Source organism: Myotis yumanensis, unplaced genomic scaffold (genome assembly GCF_028538775.1).
Source record: "Myotis yumanensis isolate MYYU_CA2020_CCGP unplaced genomic scaffold, mMyoYum1.0.hap1 SCAF_9, whole genome shotgun sequence".
NCBI classification, from domain to species: domain Eukaryota; kingdom Metazoa; phylum Chordata; class Mammalia; order Chiroptera; family Vespertilionidae; genus Myotis; species Myotis yumanensis.
In genome coordinates this window covers 49,922,657-49,936,859 of record NW_027223760.1, presented here as the reverse complement: position 1 = coordinate 49,936,859, position 14,203 = coordinate 49,922,657, and the positions used below count along the sequence as shown (strand labels likewise).

The 14,203-nt window shown below is 41.3% G+C and overlaps 1 long non-coding RNA gene across 1 annotated transcript in view; it reads left to right on the top strand.

Annotated features, from left to right (window-relative positions):
* LOC139016954 (uncharacterized) overlaps nucleotides 1-14,203 on the top strand; it is a 144,301-nt gene continuing 130,098 nt past the window's right edge. Inside the window, exon 1 of the long non-coding RNA XR_011472743.1 lies at nucleotides 1-111. This is a non-coding gene — a long non-coding RNA (uncharacterized lncRNA). The remainder of the gene's footprint in view (nucleotides 112-14,203) is intronic.

Sequence of the window (14,203 nt, the reverse complement as noted above, 5' to 3'; positions counted from 1 at the left end):
ATATGGTTTGCCATGGATATAGCAAGATGGGCCAGGGAGGAGAGGATTGGAGACTTGGAGACAGAAAGCTTACTTCTTGGGGGCCACACAGTGATTGGGAAATACCCCAAGGTGAGTGTTCTGCAGGGATCTGAATGGGTGGGTATAGGCTTTGCATTGAGAAAACGCATATTTCTTCCGGAGGCAGAGCATAGCAGAAGTGGGTTTTGTCTCTCGGCACTAGTCTGAACCTTAGGCATCACGGGGATTGGGCTATACTTCTTTAGGGTTAAGGCTCAAAAAATGGGTTTCAGTGGAAACATTCAAACTATTTTTGAGAGAGTAAAGCAATACTATTCCATTGAAACCAGTGGTACCAGGTAATAAGAATCATCATGTTAATATAAATAATAACTATAGTGCATCTACTCTTTATTTAGTACCTACTATGGGCTGCGAGTTACGTATGCTTTTTATATTTACCTTGTTCATTCTTTACTACAGCCCTGAAATATAGATTTTACATTTTATAAATGTGGAAATTGAGACTGAGGCCCAGAGTCACAAGGATACATGGGACGGAGAAGGGATTTGAATATTAGAATATCCAATATTCTAATCCCACTGCCCATGCTTTATGGGCAGAGTGATTGTCTCAAGTATCACAGTGTAATGGTCAAGGTGGACTTCTCATAAAAAGATATGTATTGTGATCTTTAAATCATTCTGACCAATAATTTTTAAAGGTATCATTTGGCCTAGAAATAATTGACATAACTGATAGAGCAGACTGATTATTAAAAGATCACAGAATTGAATGAAAGTAGGATGACTGTCCTGGTCTGACAGGTATAATTTAATTAAAAATAGTGTTCCCTCTCATTCTCAAAGGTATCCTGATTTGGCCAAAAAATTATATGGCACCCTCTGTATAAGAGCCTTGGAGTTCCATATTCTAAATTGGAATTGGCCACATTAACTATACCAATAGACTTAATTAGAATTGCAGGAATTGGTGTCTGACTACCTTTGAGGATAAAGGTAAAAATTATTCACCAAAAATTATTCATCATTTCTGAGGGAACAATTGTTCCACAAGTTGAAAGCTCTGTTTAGCCAAGTAGATGGTAGCAGCAAAGTGACAGCAGAAGTTAAGTTCAGTTCCTTTGGTCAAATTTATCTATTTCTGTGCCAGCACCACATTAATGCAGTATATAATAAGTCTTTATATCTGATGGGGCAAGTTATCTCATTTTATTTTTCTTCTCCAGGAATATCTTAGCATTGACTGTTTGTTCTTTTAATATAAATTTTAGCATCATTCTGTTGAATTCCTAGAAGCAACTTGCTCAGATTTGATTGAAATTGCATTGAATTTAAGGAAAAAAATTGGGAGGAGAATTGATATCTTAATGATTTGGAATCCTTCTAATCAGGAATGTGGCATTTCCATTGATTTATTAGGTCTGAATGTCTTTCAGTAAAGCTTTGTGGGGTTCCCCAGAAAAATCTTGCATGTCTTTTGAGAAGTAGTTAAGAGTAAGGGCTAAGAATACGAAATCTGGCACTGCAAGGACTGGGTTTGAATCCTGCCATTTACGCAGTTGTGTAAACTTATGTAACCTCTCTGTACCTCAGTTTCTTCATCTTTAAAATGGGGATAATAATTATGCTTACTTCAAAGGGCTATTGTTAATAGTAAATAAATTAATATGTAAAGCAAATAGAACATGTTTGAGAAATGATAAAAAATATGTAAGTATTTGCTGCTAGTATTATTTATCCCTAGGTTCCTTTGAAATGAAATAAAATAACTTTTTTGGTAATTACATTTTTGTATTTTGGTATACAGTATAAACATGCAATTGAATTTTTACTTTTATGTATTGATTTTAAATTTAATTCTGTGGTAGTCAGGTATCATTTGTTAGAAACTTCTTAATAATTACTCTATTGCCTATATTTGATCAGTTTTCATAAATATTTCATGAGTTCTTTGGAAGAATATATTTTTTTAAGTTATTAGATTCAGATTTCTCTACATGTTCGTTAAATCAAATTTATGAATTATGTTGTCCAAATCATCTCTGTTAATAAGTATGTTGGTTTCACTAGATCAGTGGATGAAATTGAGTTAGTAATATAGTAGATCTCTAAATAGTTTAAAATTTTTTAAATGCCTAGTGTAAATTATACAACCACCATGAGGCTTCTCAGCTAGATAAAACATTAAGTTCCTTTCCTTTTTACTGGGATTAGATCAAGTCCTTATGTTCAGAGTGGCAGTTATTCATATTTCTGATTTAAAAAAAATAAAGTTATTGCACAACAAAGTGCAACTATATCTCTACTAGTTCTTTTTTCCTTTTCATCTCTTAGTCCTATCAAAAATGGAAAGAGGTGTGTCTAAATTTCCCACTCAGAGAAAGGATTTGTTCATTTCTCTCTATGATTCTATCAACTTTAGATTTATATCATTTGAAGCTATTTTATTAGTTACTAGAGGCCCGGTGCACAGATTCGTGCACCGGTGGGGCCCCTCAGCCTGGCCTGCACCCTCTTGCAATCTTGGACCCCTCAGGGGATGTAGTAGTGCGTGAAGTGGCAGGTGGCTGGGGAGGAGCCCAGGCCGGCTGCCACTCCTGCTTATCCTGCTCATCCTGGCCCCACTGCGCCTGCTGCCACTGCAGTTCAGTAGCACGCTTCTGTGGAAGTGGGAGAGGCTCGTGCCACTGCAGCTGTGCTTGCCAGCCATGAGCCCGGTGTCTGGTGCCCGTCAGTCAGCTGAGCAGTGCTCCTGCTGTGGGAGTGCACTGACCACCAGGGGGCAGCTCCTGTGTTGAGCATCTGCCCCCTGGTGGTCAGTGCGCATCATAGCAACCAGTCAAATGGTTGATTGGTCGTTTAGGCTTTTATATATATAGATATGCAATTTTAGAACTGTTATATCTTCCTTGGGAGTTGAAACTTTTGTCATTATGTTGGGATGCTCTCTAGCCATAAGAATGGCTATCTCATTCTCTATTATTATTATGACTATTCCAACTCTTTTAATTAGTATTTGCATGGTGAAACATAGTTTTCTTTTTCTTATACTTTCATTTTACATTGTTCCATATCATTAGGTATGTTTTTATTGTACTGCTTATAAGTAACATAGAGTTGGATTTTATTTATTTATTTTTAAATATTTTTATTGATTTCAGAGAAGGGAGAGGGAGAGAAAGATAGAAACAACAATGATGAGAGAGAATCATTGATTGGCTGCCTCCTGCTCGCTCCCTACTGGGGATCGAGCCTGCAACCCTGACATGTGCCCTGACTAGGAATCCAACCCGAAACCATTCGGTGCAGGAAACAATGCCCAACCAACTCAGGAGATGACACCCAACCCACTGAACCACACTGGCGAGGGCCTACCAACCATTTTTTTCTTTCTTTATTGATTAAGGTATTATATATGTGTCCTTATCCTCCCATTGTACCCCCCTCCCCCTGCACATGCCCTCACCTCCCTGGTGTCTGTGTCCACTACCAACCATTTTTAATGAAATTGCTGTATGGTTAGAAGTGGGTCAGATGCAACTAGGCACAGCTACCAGGCCTCTGCTAGATGGAATGGTACCTTTGTGCAAATTAGAAAAGAGCGACCCCTTCAGGAGGATATGGGGTATTTGATTTAGTGAGCAGAGAACATGGCCTGGAGAGAGGGGCTCAGGGTGGGTTTTAGTCACTTTGTTGCACCCTTAGCTGGGTGCTTTCCACCAATCAGAGCACCCATGAAATGGTAAGACCTTTGGTAGCAGGGCTCAGTGTCAGGACCCGAGGCAGGGGGAGGGAGTCCAAAAGGGCTTTAGGACAACAGAGACTCTTCATGGTGTGCATTAGGGAAAGCCCATTTTGCTTTAGGAAACACCAGCTTGTTGATAAGCTGGTCTCTTCAACCACACTTGTACACAGAGACTCTGCCCCATTTCTGGATCACTGTCTAACATAGAGACAACTTATGGGTCCTGTCTCCTAGGAATTGCATATGAATTTAACCTTTACTTCTTTTTACACGCTCTCTTTCTTAGAGGGCATGTGTTCACATAAGAACAAATTTTTACTGTTGAAAAACATCCACGTGGTTTAACCATTTGAATCAATAAAGAAATGAAAGGACTACATTAGAGATGTTCAGCATTTTTTATTATATAAACATGTACATCAAGCATTTCTGGCCACCCAAGTGGGTGCTTAGATACTAACCAAACCCAGAGAAAAGACAGGCATTGAGATTTATACTGAGCCTTTTTTTTAGTGGGTGTCCACTATGTGCCCAGGACTGGGCTGGCACCAATCATTGTATTTACAAAGGTACAAAGGGAGTATTAGCAAAATGCTACCATGGCAATCCCTGGGCCCTGAAGCCGGGAGTGTTGCACTCCATTGAATCACACATAGCATCCTCTGATTTCACTTGGGATCCATCAGCCTAAATAACCTAATTGAGTGTCATAATTGATTTGGGAGACTCATTTCCTTCCCTGGAAATCATTAAAGGTGGCCACGGCTTGCTTGAAGCAGCACTTTCTCTAATGGAATCCCCTGGACTAGTTTATGAGGAAGAAAGGCCCTGTCAGCAGGTGGCTGCTGAGCCCTGCTGGCCGGAGGCTTGCCCAGACCTGCCCTCTCCACAAAGGCGGCCAGTAGCTCCTCAGGCCTCCCCATAGGGCGCCTTTCAGAGTGCACAAAAAGGGCATATTGCCATTCCTAGTAGAAGCAGCCACCCTGGGCAAAGGGCTGGCCATTGACAGTCCTCTTGGCCATCACCCCAATTAGTGAGACACATTGCTTGCCACTAAAGAATTTTCAGCAGGAAACTCTTTTGTGCATGGTTCGACTTCTCCCTTGTTTGAAATACCTAGATATTGTGACTTCTTTTTCGACGCCAAAGTTAAATTCCTAATTAAATCCTTACCTTTGAGGTTTTCCAGCCAACTGAGAAAACCCACTAGAGGTGTGGCCCTAAAGAATTTGCAGTTCCTTGTTTGATTTCAGCAGTGAGTGGGGAAGCTGGGAGCTCCCCTCTCACAAGAGATGGGACTCACGAGAGATGGTTCTCCTTTCCCTAGATTTTGATTCCTCTTGTACTTAGTTTAGGGTAGATATAGCCTGAGCCAAACTATGAAAGAGTGGCATCAAAGCCTGATAAAAAATGCTAACATATAGGGTCACAAATGGAAAGATGTCTGAGATTTAGTTTTGTGATGTTCACTCATCTCAGTAAGTACCTTTTTCCTATGATGCATCTCTGTCTGCAGTGGAAATTTCCATTTGAAATACAGCCCCTACAAGTATAAGCCAACCCCAATTTAGAATCATCTCCATGGCCCTGAGATAGCTTCAAGTCTCTAAGTGACATTTCTAAAGTCATCTAAGGAAAAATATTCCTGTCATTGGTGAGATGGAAAGGTTGCTCTAACCTGCTCCTTGGTTTAACCATTCTCGCTATTCTTCCATGCATCCAATTTAAATTTTCTTCCTGCCATTTAACTTTCTTGTCTCTGTGGAGATGAATAACAGATGTTTCATATTTTTCAGGGCTTAAAGACAATATTTCTTTAAGGTATATAATCACAATTTTATACTGTGGACTGCATATTTTTATAGTCACAGCTACAGCCCAATTTATAAATTCACCCAACTTATAAATAAGCCCAACTTATATATTTTATATTTTTAAAATTTATTTTTATATGTAATATATTTATAACATGTGCATTCCTCATCTGGGGTACATCAGCCCCAACAGTTGAAGAACGTGTATGTTAAAAGTGCTAAAGTATGGCATTCTGTTCATCCCATTCTCACAGATTTTATGGGATTCAGGGGTTATTTTTTCCAATTCATCTAACATCACTAACTAAATAAATATAGATTATTTTTGATGTATAAAGATAGATTTCTAAACACTAATCCTGCACTTAGATGAAAGAATCCTGCTTTTATTTTACTAAGTCTAAACTGACTCTTGAAGACTAAAGAAAGCATAATTTTTCATGGAAGCTGCTGAAATGCAAAATTAATTAGGCCAGGGGAGGATGGACATGGGGATTAAACTGTCATGCTAGGATTTGGATGGTCAGTGACAGACCAGGTGGGCTCGGGAAGTCAGGATGGGGTGGGGGTTGATGTGTTCAGTATATCAGAAACAGCAAGAGGGAATTTGGTGGAAGCAGTGATGGTCAGGTAAGGGAGTGAAGCTTGGGGAGATGAGCCAAGCTGGGAGAGAAGAATGCTTAGGCAGTAGGAATGGGGTACTTTGGTTAAGGGAGTGGGGACTAGGAGGTTTGGGAAACCAAAGGCCAGGAGCTGAGACTCTTGACCCAACTTTTTGCATCGTAAAACCCTTTTGTCATCGTATTCTTCCTCATGTTGAAGCTTCTTTTTTAGTCTTGATGATCATAAGAGTTATTATTCATGAGCAGAGACTCTGGCTTCCACTATGATCTGGTTCCTGACTATGTCTATGGTTTTTTCTCTCAAGTCCACCTAACATGAATTACATTTGATATTCCAGAAAGACCTCCTCAATTATTGTCTTATACTTATTTTAAGTAACAATATCTTATCTTTGAAAAAATATCATCTGCCATTTTAATAAGACATGGAATATTACATATATCCTATCTAATAAAAGAGAAACATGGTAATTAGCTGTACAGCTGCTACCCTTCCCATTGGCTAATCACTGAGATATGCAAATTAACTGCCAACCAAGATGGCGGCCGGCAGCCAGGCAGCTGACGCGAATAGGGAGGCTTGCTTGCTCCAGTGATGGAGGAAGCCAGGTTCCCTGCCTGCCTTGCCGGCCTCTCAGCTGCTCTCTAAGAAACATTGTAACAAATATAGAAGCTAAACAAAACCCCAGAAACCTGCTTTAGTCAGCCAGCAGGAACACAACATTGTTTCAAATACAGAAGGTAAACAAAGGCCAGAAACCTGCTTTCAGCAGCAGAGGCCTCATAGCTGGAGCCAAACCTCAGAGCTAAAGCTGGCCCAGAATTAAAAAAAAAGAAAAAAAGGACAGGTTGGGAGCTTCAGTCACCCGCCAGCCTGAAAACGGCCCTCAGCCCCTCACCCAGACTGGCCAGGCACCCCAGTGGGGACCCCCACCCTGAAGGGGGTGTGACCAGCTGCAAACAGCCATCATCCCCTCATCCAGGCTGGCCAGGCACCCCAGTGGGGACCCCCACCCTGATCCAGGACACCCTTCAAAGCAAACCAGCCGGCCCCCACCCATGCATCAGGCCTGTATCATATATAGTAAAAGGGTAATATGCCTCCCAGCACCGGGATCAGCAGACAGGGGGCAGCACCCAAGCCCCCTGATCGCCCTGTGGCTCTGTGTGTGACAGGGGGCAGGGCCACAATCTCCCTATCCGCACTGCTCTGTTCGTGACAGGGGAAGGCGCCCCAATCCCCTGATCAGCCCTGCTCTGTACCTGATAGGGGGAGCTCCCCAACCCCCTGATTGCCCTGCGGCTCTGTGTGTGACAGGGTGCGGTGCCCCAACACCCCACCCCCCCATGAGCCCTGCTCTGTGTGTGACGGGGTAGAGCCATAACCTCCCCATCAGCCTTGCCCTGAGTGTGACAGTGGTGGCGCCCCAACCCCCTGATTGGCCCTGCTCTGTGTGTGACAGGGGGTGGTGCCCCAACTCCCCTATTGGCCCTACTCTGTGAGTGACAGGGGGGAGCTCCTCAACTCCCTGATTGGCCCTGCTTTGTGTGTGACAGGGGGGAGCTCCCCAACCCCCTGATGGGCCCTGCTCTGTGTGTGACAGGGTATGGAGCCCCAATTCCCCTGATGGGCCCTGCTCTGTGCATGACAGGGGGCAACGCCCCAACCCCCTTATCGGCCCTGCTCTGTGCATGACAGGCGGCGGCGCCCCAACTCCCCAATCGGCCCTGCTCTGAGCCCGACCAGGGGCTGCACCTAGGGATTGGGCGTGCTCTCTGCCACCCGGGAGCAGGCCTAAGCCAGCAGGTCGTTATCTCCCGAGGGGTACTAGACTGCGAGAGGGCACAGGCCGGGCTGAGGGACCCCCCTCTCCCCCCGCAAGTGCACAAATTTTTGTGTACCGGGCCTCTAGTATATATATAATAGTTTTTAAAATAGGATTCTTAAAGGAAGAGCCTAACACCTTTTCCAGTGTGGAATTTTACATTCTCTTGATTCCTAGTTTATTACCACTGTGGCCACAGAGGTGACATTTCCTTCGAGGTTTAGGAAATTTATGGCAATACTAATAAAAACCAGTTCTTGACTTGCCACCCACATGCTGCTTGATGCTGTTCTTCTGATGGACCTGGAGACTGTGGCATCTTAGATTCCTGACTTTGCTGTTATTCATCCCACCCACCTTTCATTTTTCTCCATGAGTAACTGCTTTCCTCTCAGTCCTAGTAACCCAGAGGCATTGAAGTCCAAAGGCAACACTCAAATGGAAACATAAACCCTAGAACCTCACACCTGAACACACCGTAGAGGCAAACTTACTGCCAGGCTAACTCTGGGAAGCAATTTCTATCAAATTGCATGGATGAGAATAACTTTATATCAATAAAAATTAAAAACAGGTCATTCCCTAAAAAATAGAGAAAACAAACACCAGAAATTTATGTATTTTAAAATGATTATAGCTGTCAGGCCAGTTTTTTACATGGTAAGAATATTACATCTTATTTGTAGTTTTGAGTGTGTGTATAGTTCTGAGTATATGAGTCCTTCCATTTGTTTTTTATTTAGAAAACAGTGGTTCTCATTGGAATTCTAAGTAATGCCTTTCAGAACAACCCTACAGTGTTGTTATTGTTACAATTGTTGTTGTTTTTCTTCAGTATTTGAAATCTTTCTATCCTTTCATGGGAAAGCTGTCAGAAAAGTCCTGAACCAGTCTCCCCAAATGGCTGTGCCTCCTGGCAACGGATCAGCACAACCCAGTCAGATGTAGGACTCGCCGGCAAGGTGTCTCCCTCACTGCCTGCAGAGCTTGCCTGGGAGGTTGGAATCTTCTCACCAGCTTGGCAGTAATGTAACATGCCAGGCCAGTGAGGACTTTCTGACGGCTGGTGACTGAGGACTGCACGGAGTCTTGTGTAGCAGAGTGTCCCACTGTTTGTTTTGTGGATCCTTAGTTTTGCATGATGACCGTAGGAAAAATATTTTTGTGGTCCAGTCAGTTATGGAAACCCCTGCCTCTGAGCTGTTTATAGATTCACAATGCACATTAGCATGAACATGTTCGAGACTTCCTGTGCTTACAAAAAACTCTAACTTTGTTTAGTTTAGTGATTTCCAAATTTGTTTGACCACAGAATATTTTTTTGGAAATATTAGTAATATTTCATGGAACTGCCAGACTCCAGAAAACACACAGGATGGACCATGTTAGGAAGATGGATCAGATACATAATGGAAAAAAGGATGGATTTGGAGTCACAGTTCTATGTTCAAATCTATCTGCTGTTTACCAAACAAACAAACAAAAAACCCAAAACATACACACACACACACACACACACACACACGCACACAAAAACCCCAACAATTTTAAATTTAGATCTCCAAACCTTTTTCATCTTTGGTCTCCTCATCTGAAAATTGGAAATAGGAATACTATTTACTACACACAGTGCTGGTGGCATCAAAGCAGGCAGTTGTGAGAGGACACGGGATTAGTACTTGGTACAATTTTAGTTGAATCTGACTCTTCTTAAGGAATGAACACTGGGGCCAAATGGTACAATGGAATATATGGCACAGAGTGATCTGCAGAAGCTCCACTTACATGTGTGCTCTTGGTATTGCCTTCATGCAGGGTAGAGCTGGATGTGATTAAAAAGGATATGGGTAGCCCTGGCTGGGTGGCTCAGTCGGTTAGAGCAGTATCCCATACAACAAAAGGTTGCAGGTGTGATTCCTGGTCAGGGCATATACCTAGGATGCGGGTTCTGTCCCTGGTCAGGGACCCTACGGGAGGCAACAATTGATTTTTCTCTCTCACAGTGGTCTCTCTCTCTCTCTCTCTCTCTCTCTCTCTCTCTCTCTCCTGTTCCCCCATTTCTCTCTCTAAAAACTTTTTTTGGTGAAGATTTAAAAAAAGAAAAAGGATATGGGCATTTCTATGGCACCAAGTTGGCCATCTTCAGAGTTGGTTGAGATTGGCCATCTTACATTACAAAAGATAAAATTAACTGCTCTCACAATACTGGACCAACTGTATGTTTCACTAAAGGCCAGAAAGATGATTGAGTGTGGAGATTTGGTGACCTCTTTCCTCAGGAGAAAACTCACAGCTTTGTTTGTGATATTTTTATTGTATAACCAAGCAGCTACCATTGACCAGAAAATCTTTTTTTTTTTTTTTTTTATGATTTTGTGACTTTTTCATAGTTTGGAGAATATTTTTATCTGAATATTTTGTTGTACTTCAAAAAATTATCTTATTTTTCTAGCCTCTAGTTTAAATAAAAACATTGGTTAACAAGCTATCTCTACACTACAACATATGGATACATGAGTCCATTGTTAGATCTCTCTACTAAAAATCAATTCACCTTCATTAATGGATGCTTTTATTAGAAGTCCTCAAAGAGCCTTACAAGTGAACTATGGTAAACGTGAAGCTGCACTGCCCAGAGCCTCCCTTGAGATGTGCTGCTCTCCAACATTGAGGAGGGCCACCAGCAGAGTCTTCAGTTCTCAGCTCCGGAAGAGCCCACCTCAGCTGCTGAGACGCATCTTTATGGAGGTTAGACCCCCTTTAAGATTTTTCCACATCCAATGACTGATCCAGGCAGGGCTAATAAAACTCACCATTTTGGTGCCTAATGTAGGACCACTCTGAGGGCCAATATGAGTTTAGTGCCCCCATTGGATAGGCCAAGGCTTTGATCAGGCCTGAATTATAGTTCTACCCACAGTGTTCTGCAAAAAAACTGACAGGAAAAATAATTGCAGTTGACCCCTGCTCAATCCTACTTCCTTCACCTTCTTTCCACAGGCAGAGATTCTCAAAATCTCAGCATCTGCTTTTGGAGAAGCCAATCTGTGCCAGAAGTTGGCACTTCTCTGTATCTCCTAAGTATCCGTTTGGTGTTTCATGAATACAGCATTCACTCTCTAACTTGATTATTATCTCTTTGTGGGTTAGAAATATATAGAGACTTCTACATATATGCCACAGTTTTTATTGCTGTGCCATAGACATGGAAGATAGCTGTTAAGTATATTATGAATGTAATGATATGTATTTTATGCAGATGGATAGCATACTTCCATTGTAGAGAGACTTCTGTACTGATCAAATGGTCACAAATTAAGAGAGCCCTGTTAGAACTCTGGAAATTCTATCAGTCCTGTTCAATCTTTTTAGTGGCTCGCTTAATGTCCACTTACTTACTCTGTGGAAATTTCCAGTCTGAGGTTCTCTCTTCCTTTCCTTTTCCTTTCCTTTCTGTGTCCAGAGTTAACACTGATGTCCAGAATTCTTCCACCTATATCCTTTCACATTCTTCTATGATAGCTGAAATTATATTTTTCTTTATGAATTGTTATTCACAGCAACCTTCTTGACTAATGCATTCAAAAATTGTGAATGCCATTTCCCCCATAAATAGGCCCATTTAGACAAATAACTGCTAAGCATTTTTTTCCCTGTGAATATGTAAATAGGTTAAAAATGAAGATGCGGGCAGTGTTGTGTGAATATTATTCCAACATTACACTTAAGATCCTTTCAGCACCATTTGCTAACATTTTGTACTCCTAGCCAAAGTGCCAAAAATTGCTCTCTCCTCATGCAATTTTCAAAAATTTCGCTGGCACAAAATGAAGTAAAATCTCTATCTGCAGGAGAGAGCAAACTTCATTTAGCATGTTTTACAAAGTGCTAAATAGGTTTTCTATTTTGGGAGCAGAGTGGCAGGATGTGTGCTTCCTGCTATCCTGATCAAACATTGGCAATGCCGTTCCCCGCGAAGTGCACATTCCAGCTTGTCTTTGGATAGATTAACATAATACTTGTTATTTTATTCAAAAGAAAAGGAAAAAATTACAGTGTGTTCAAGGAATGTGATGTCGGTATTGGAAGGTATTTTTCCTTGTCTTTAATTTTTTTATGATTTAAAATAAAATAATGATTATGGTCCCAGCGAGAGGCTTTTGTATTCAACTGGTTTCAAAGTTGGAGCTCTTATTTTCTATTTTCTAGTGCATCAACGGAAAAATAAAAAGTGTCATGGTCTCACTGCTGAGAAATGTATGACCCTGGATCACTAGCATTATTTCAAGTAGTCCATCATAACTGCCTGAATGAAAGCATACTTGACTAAATAGTCACTGAATATATTTTCTAGGAAAAAAGTACTTGTCTCACAACATAATAACAACAAGAGTAACTAATACTGATTGATTGCTCATAGTTTTCCAGGCATTATTCTGACCTGTATTATCTCGTGGCCTGACATCTGGCCTCTGAAGGCAGGCCTGTTAGTATCCCCATTTTATAGATAAAAAACTAAGACCAGGAAGTTAAGGAACCTGGGCAGGCTAGTGAAACATGAGCTGTGATTTAGAACTTAGTTTGACTCCAGACCCTGCATTTTTTACTACTGTGCACGAATAAAAAGAGTGTGCAATGATAGGACCTTACACCTCTAGTGGAATTTGCCATTCAGTCCATAAGCAAACTTGGCTGAGGAGCATGGAAACAGAGAATGAGGGGAGGAAGCTGGAGAGCACACAAGACATAGAAATATGTGACTTTTTGGTAAACACCTCCATATTTACACCATAAACACATATGCTGAGAATATTTGACACTTTTCCCAATGCTTGTATGTGGCTTTTGTCAATATCCAGCTATTGTTTGAAAGGAAAGTTCCTTCAATGCCAATGAAGATTGAAGAATTGACCTCAGCAATTAATTTTTGGAGAATTAATGATGCTAGTGAGCGTGAGTCCTTTCTTTACAGATACCTGCTAATTAATTCACCTTCTCAGAACCAGTGAACAGAAAGAAGAGATGAGTCATGAGACAGAGGACCAGAGCTTGCTCCTGCCAGACATTGTGGAGGCACAGCTCCACAACACAGTTGCTGCTTCTGGAAACTTCCTGAGCATTGCCCAAGCTGACTGGTACCCTTCCGATCATTTAGAGGAGCAAGACCTAGGAAACCATGGGCCTGTAAGGAATTGTGGCCAGTGTCTTGTTACACCTTAGGAGGTGGGGTCACCACAAGGTAGTGGGGGATAAGGAAGGAGACTGTTAAAACCTGGAATTGGACTTCGGATAGTGAACATTATCACCCAGGATTCCAGCTGGAGATTTAGATATTTGCAGCTAACAAGGAAAAAGAGGTGAGCAAAAGGCAATCTCTTATAGTTAAATACAAGCTTTTTATTGTTCTTACCTTATTTAAGGATAACTATACAAATATAGAGCCCATGGGAAAAATAGTGAAAAAAAAGTGTCATGCTGAAGACTTGAAAGAACGGAGACTGCTTATCACTGAAAATGAGCAATTGAAGGATTCTGGAAAAAAAAGTTCCAGCCGAAACCGGTTTGGCTCGGTGGATAGAGCGTCGGCCTGCGGACTCAAGGGTCCCGGGTTCGATTCCGGTCAAGGGCATGTGCCTGGGTTGCGGGCACGTCCCCAGTGGGAGATGTGCAGGAGGCAGCTGATCGATGTTTCTAGCTCTCTATCCCTCTCCCTTCCTCTCTGTAAAAAATCAATAAAATATATTTAAAAAAAAAAAAAGTTCCAACCATTGTTTGGAATTCCCAGTTAAAATCAAGAAAACATAGCCTCTATGAAACAGGAAGTAAAAGTAATAAAGAGAAAGAATAACAGACAGCAGGATGAAATCAAGAAGTAGATGAATCTGATGAGAAGGAATTATAAGAACTAATAAAACAACGGTGAGATTAAAATATATATATATATATATATATATATATATATATATATATATATTTACAGAAAAAAACCCCACAAAACTTAATTTGGTACACAGGAAATAAACTCATTTTTGTGAAGGATTAACTTGAGAACCTTTCCTGAAAAGGTAAAATAAGAAACAAAGGTGAAAATGATATAAGAAAAAAAGGACAGGAAACAGAAACCCAAACCGAAGAAGCTAGAATTGCGGGAGGAAAGAAAACAATTTCTAA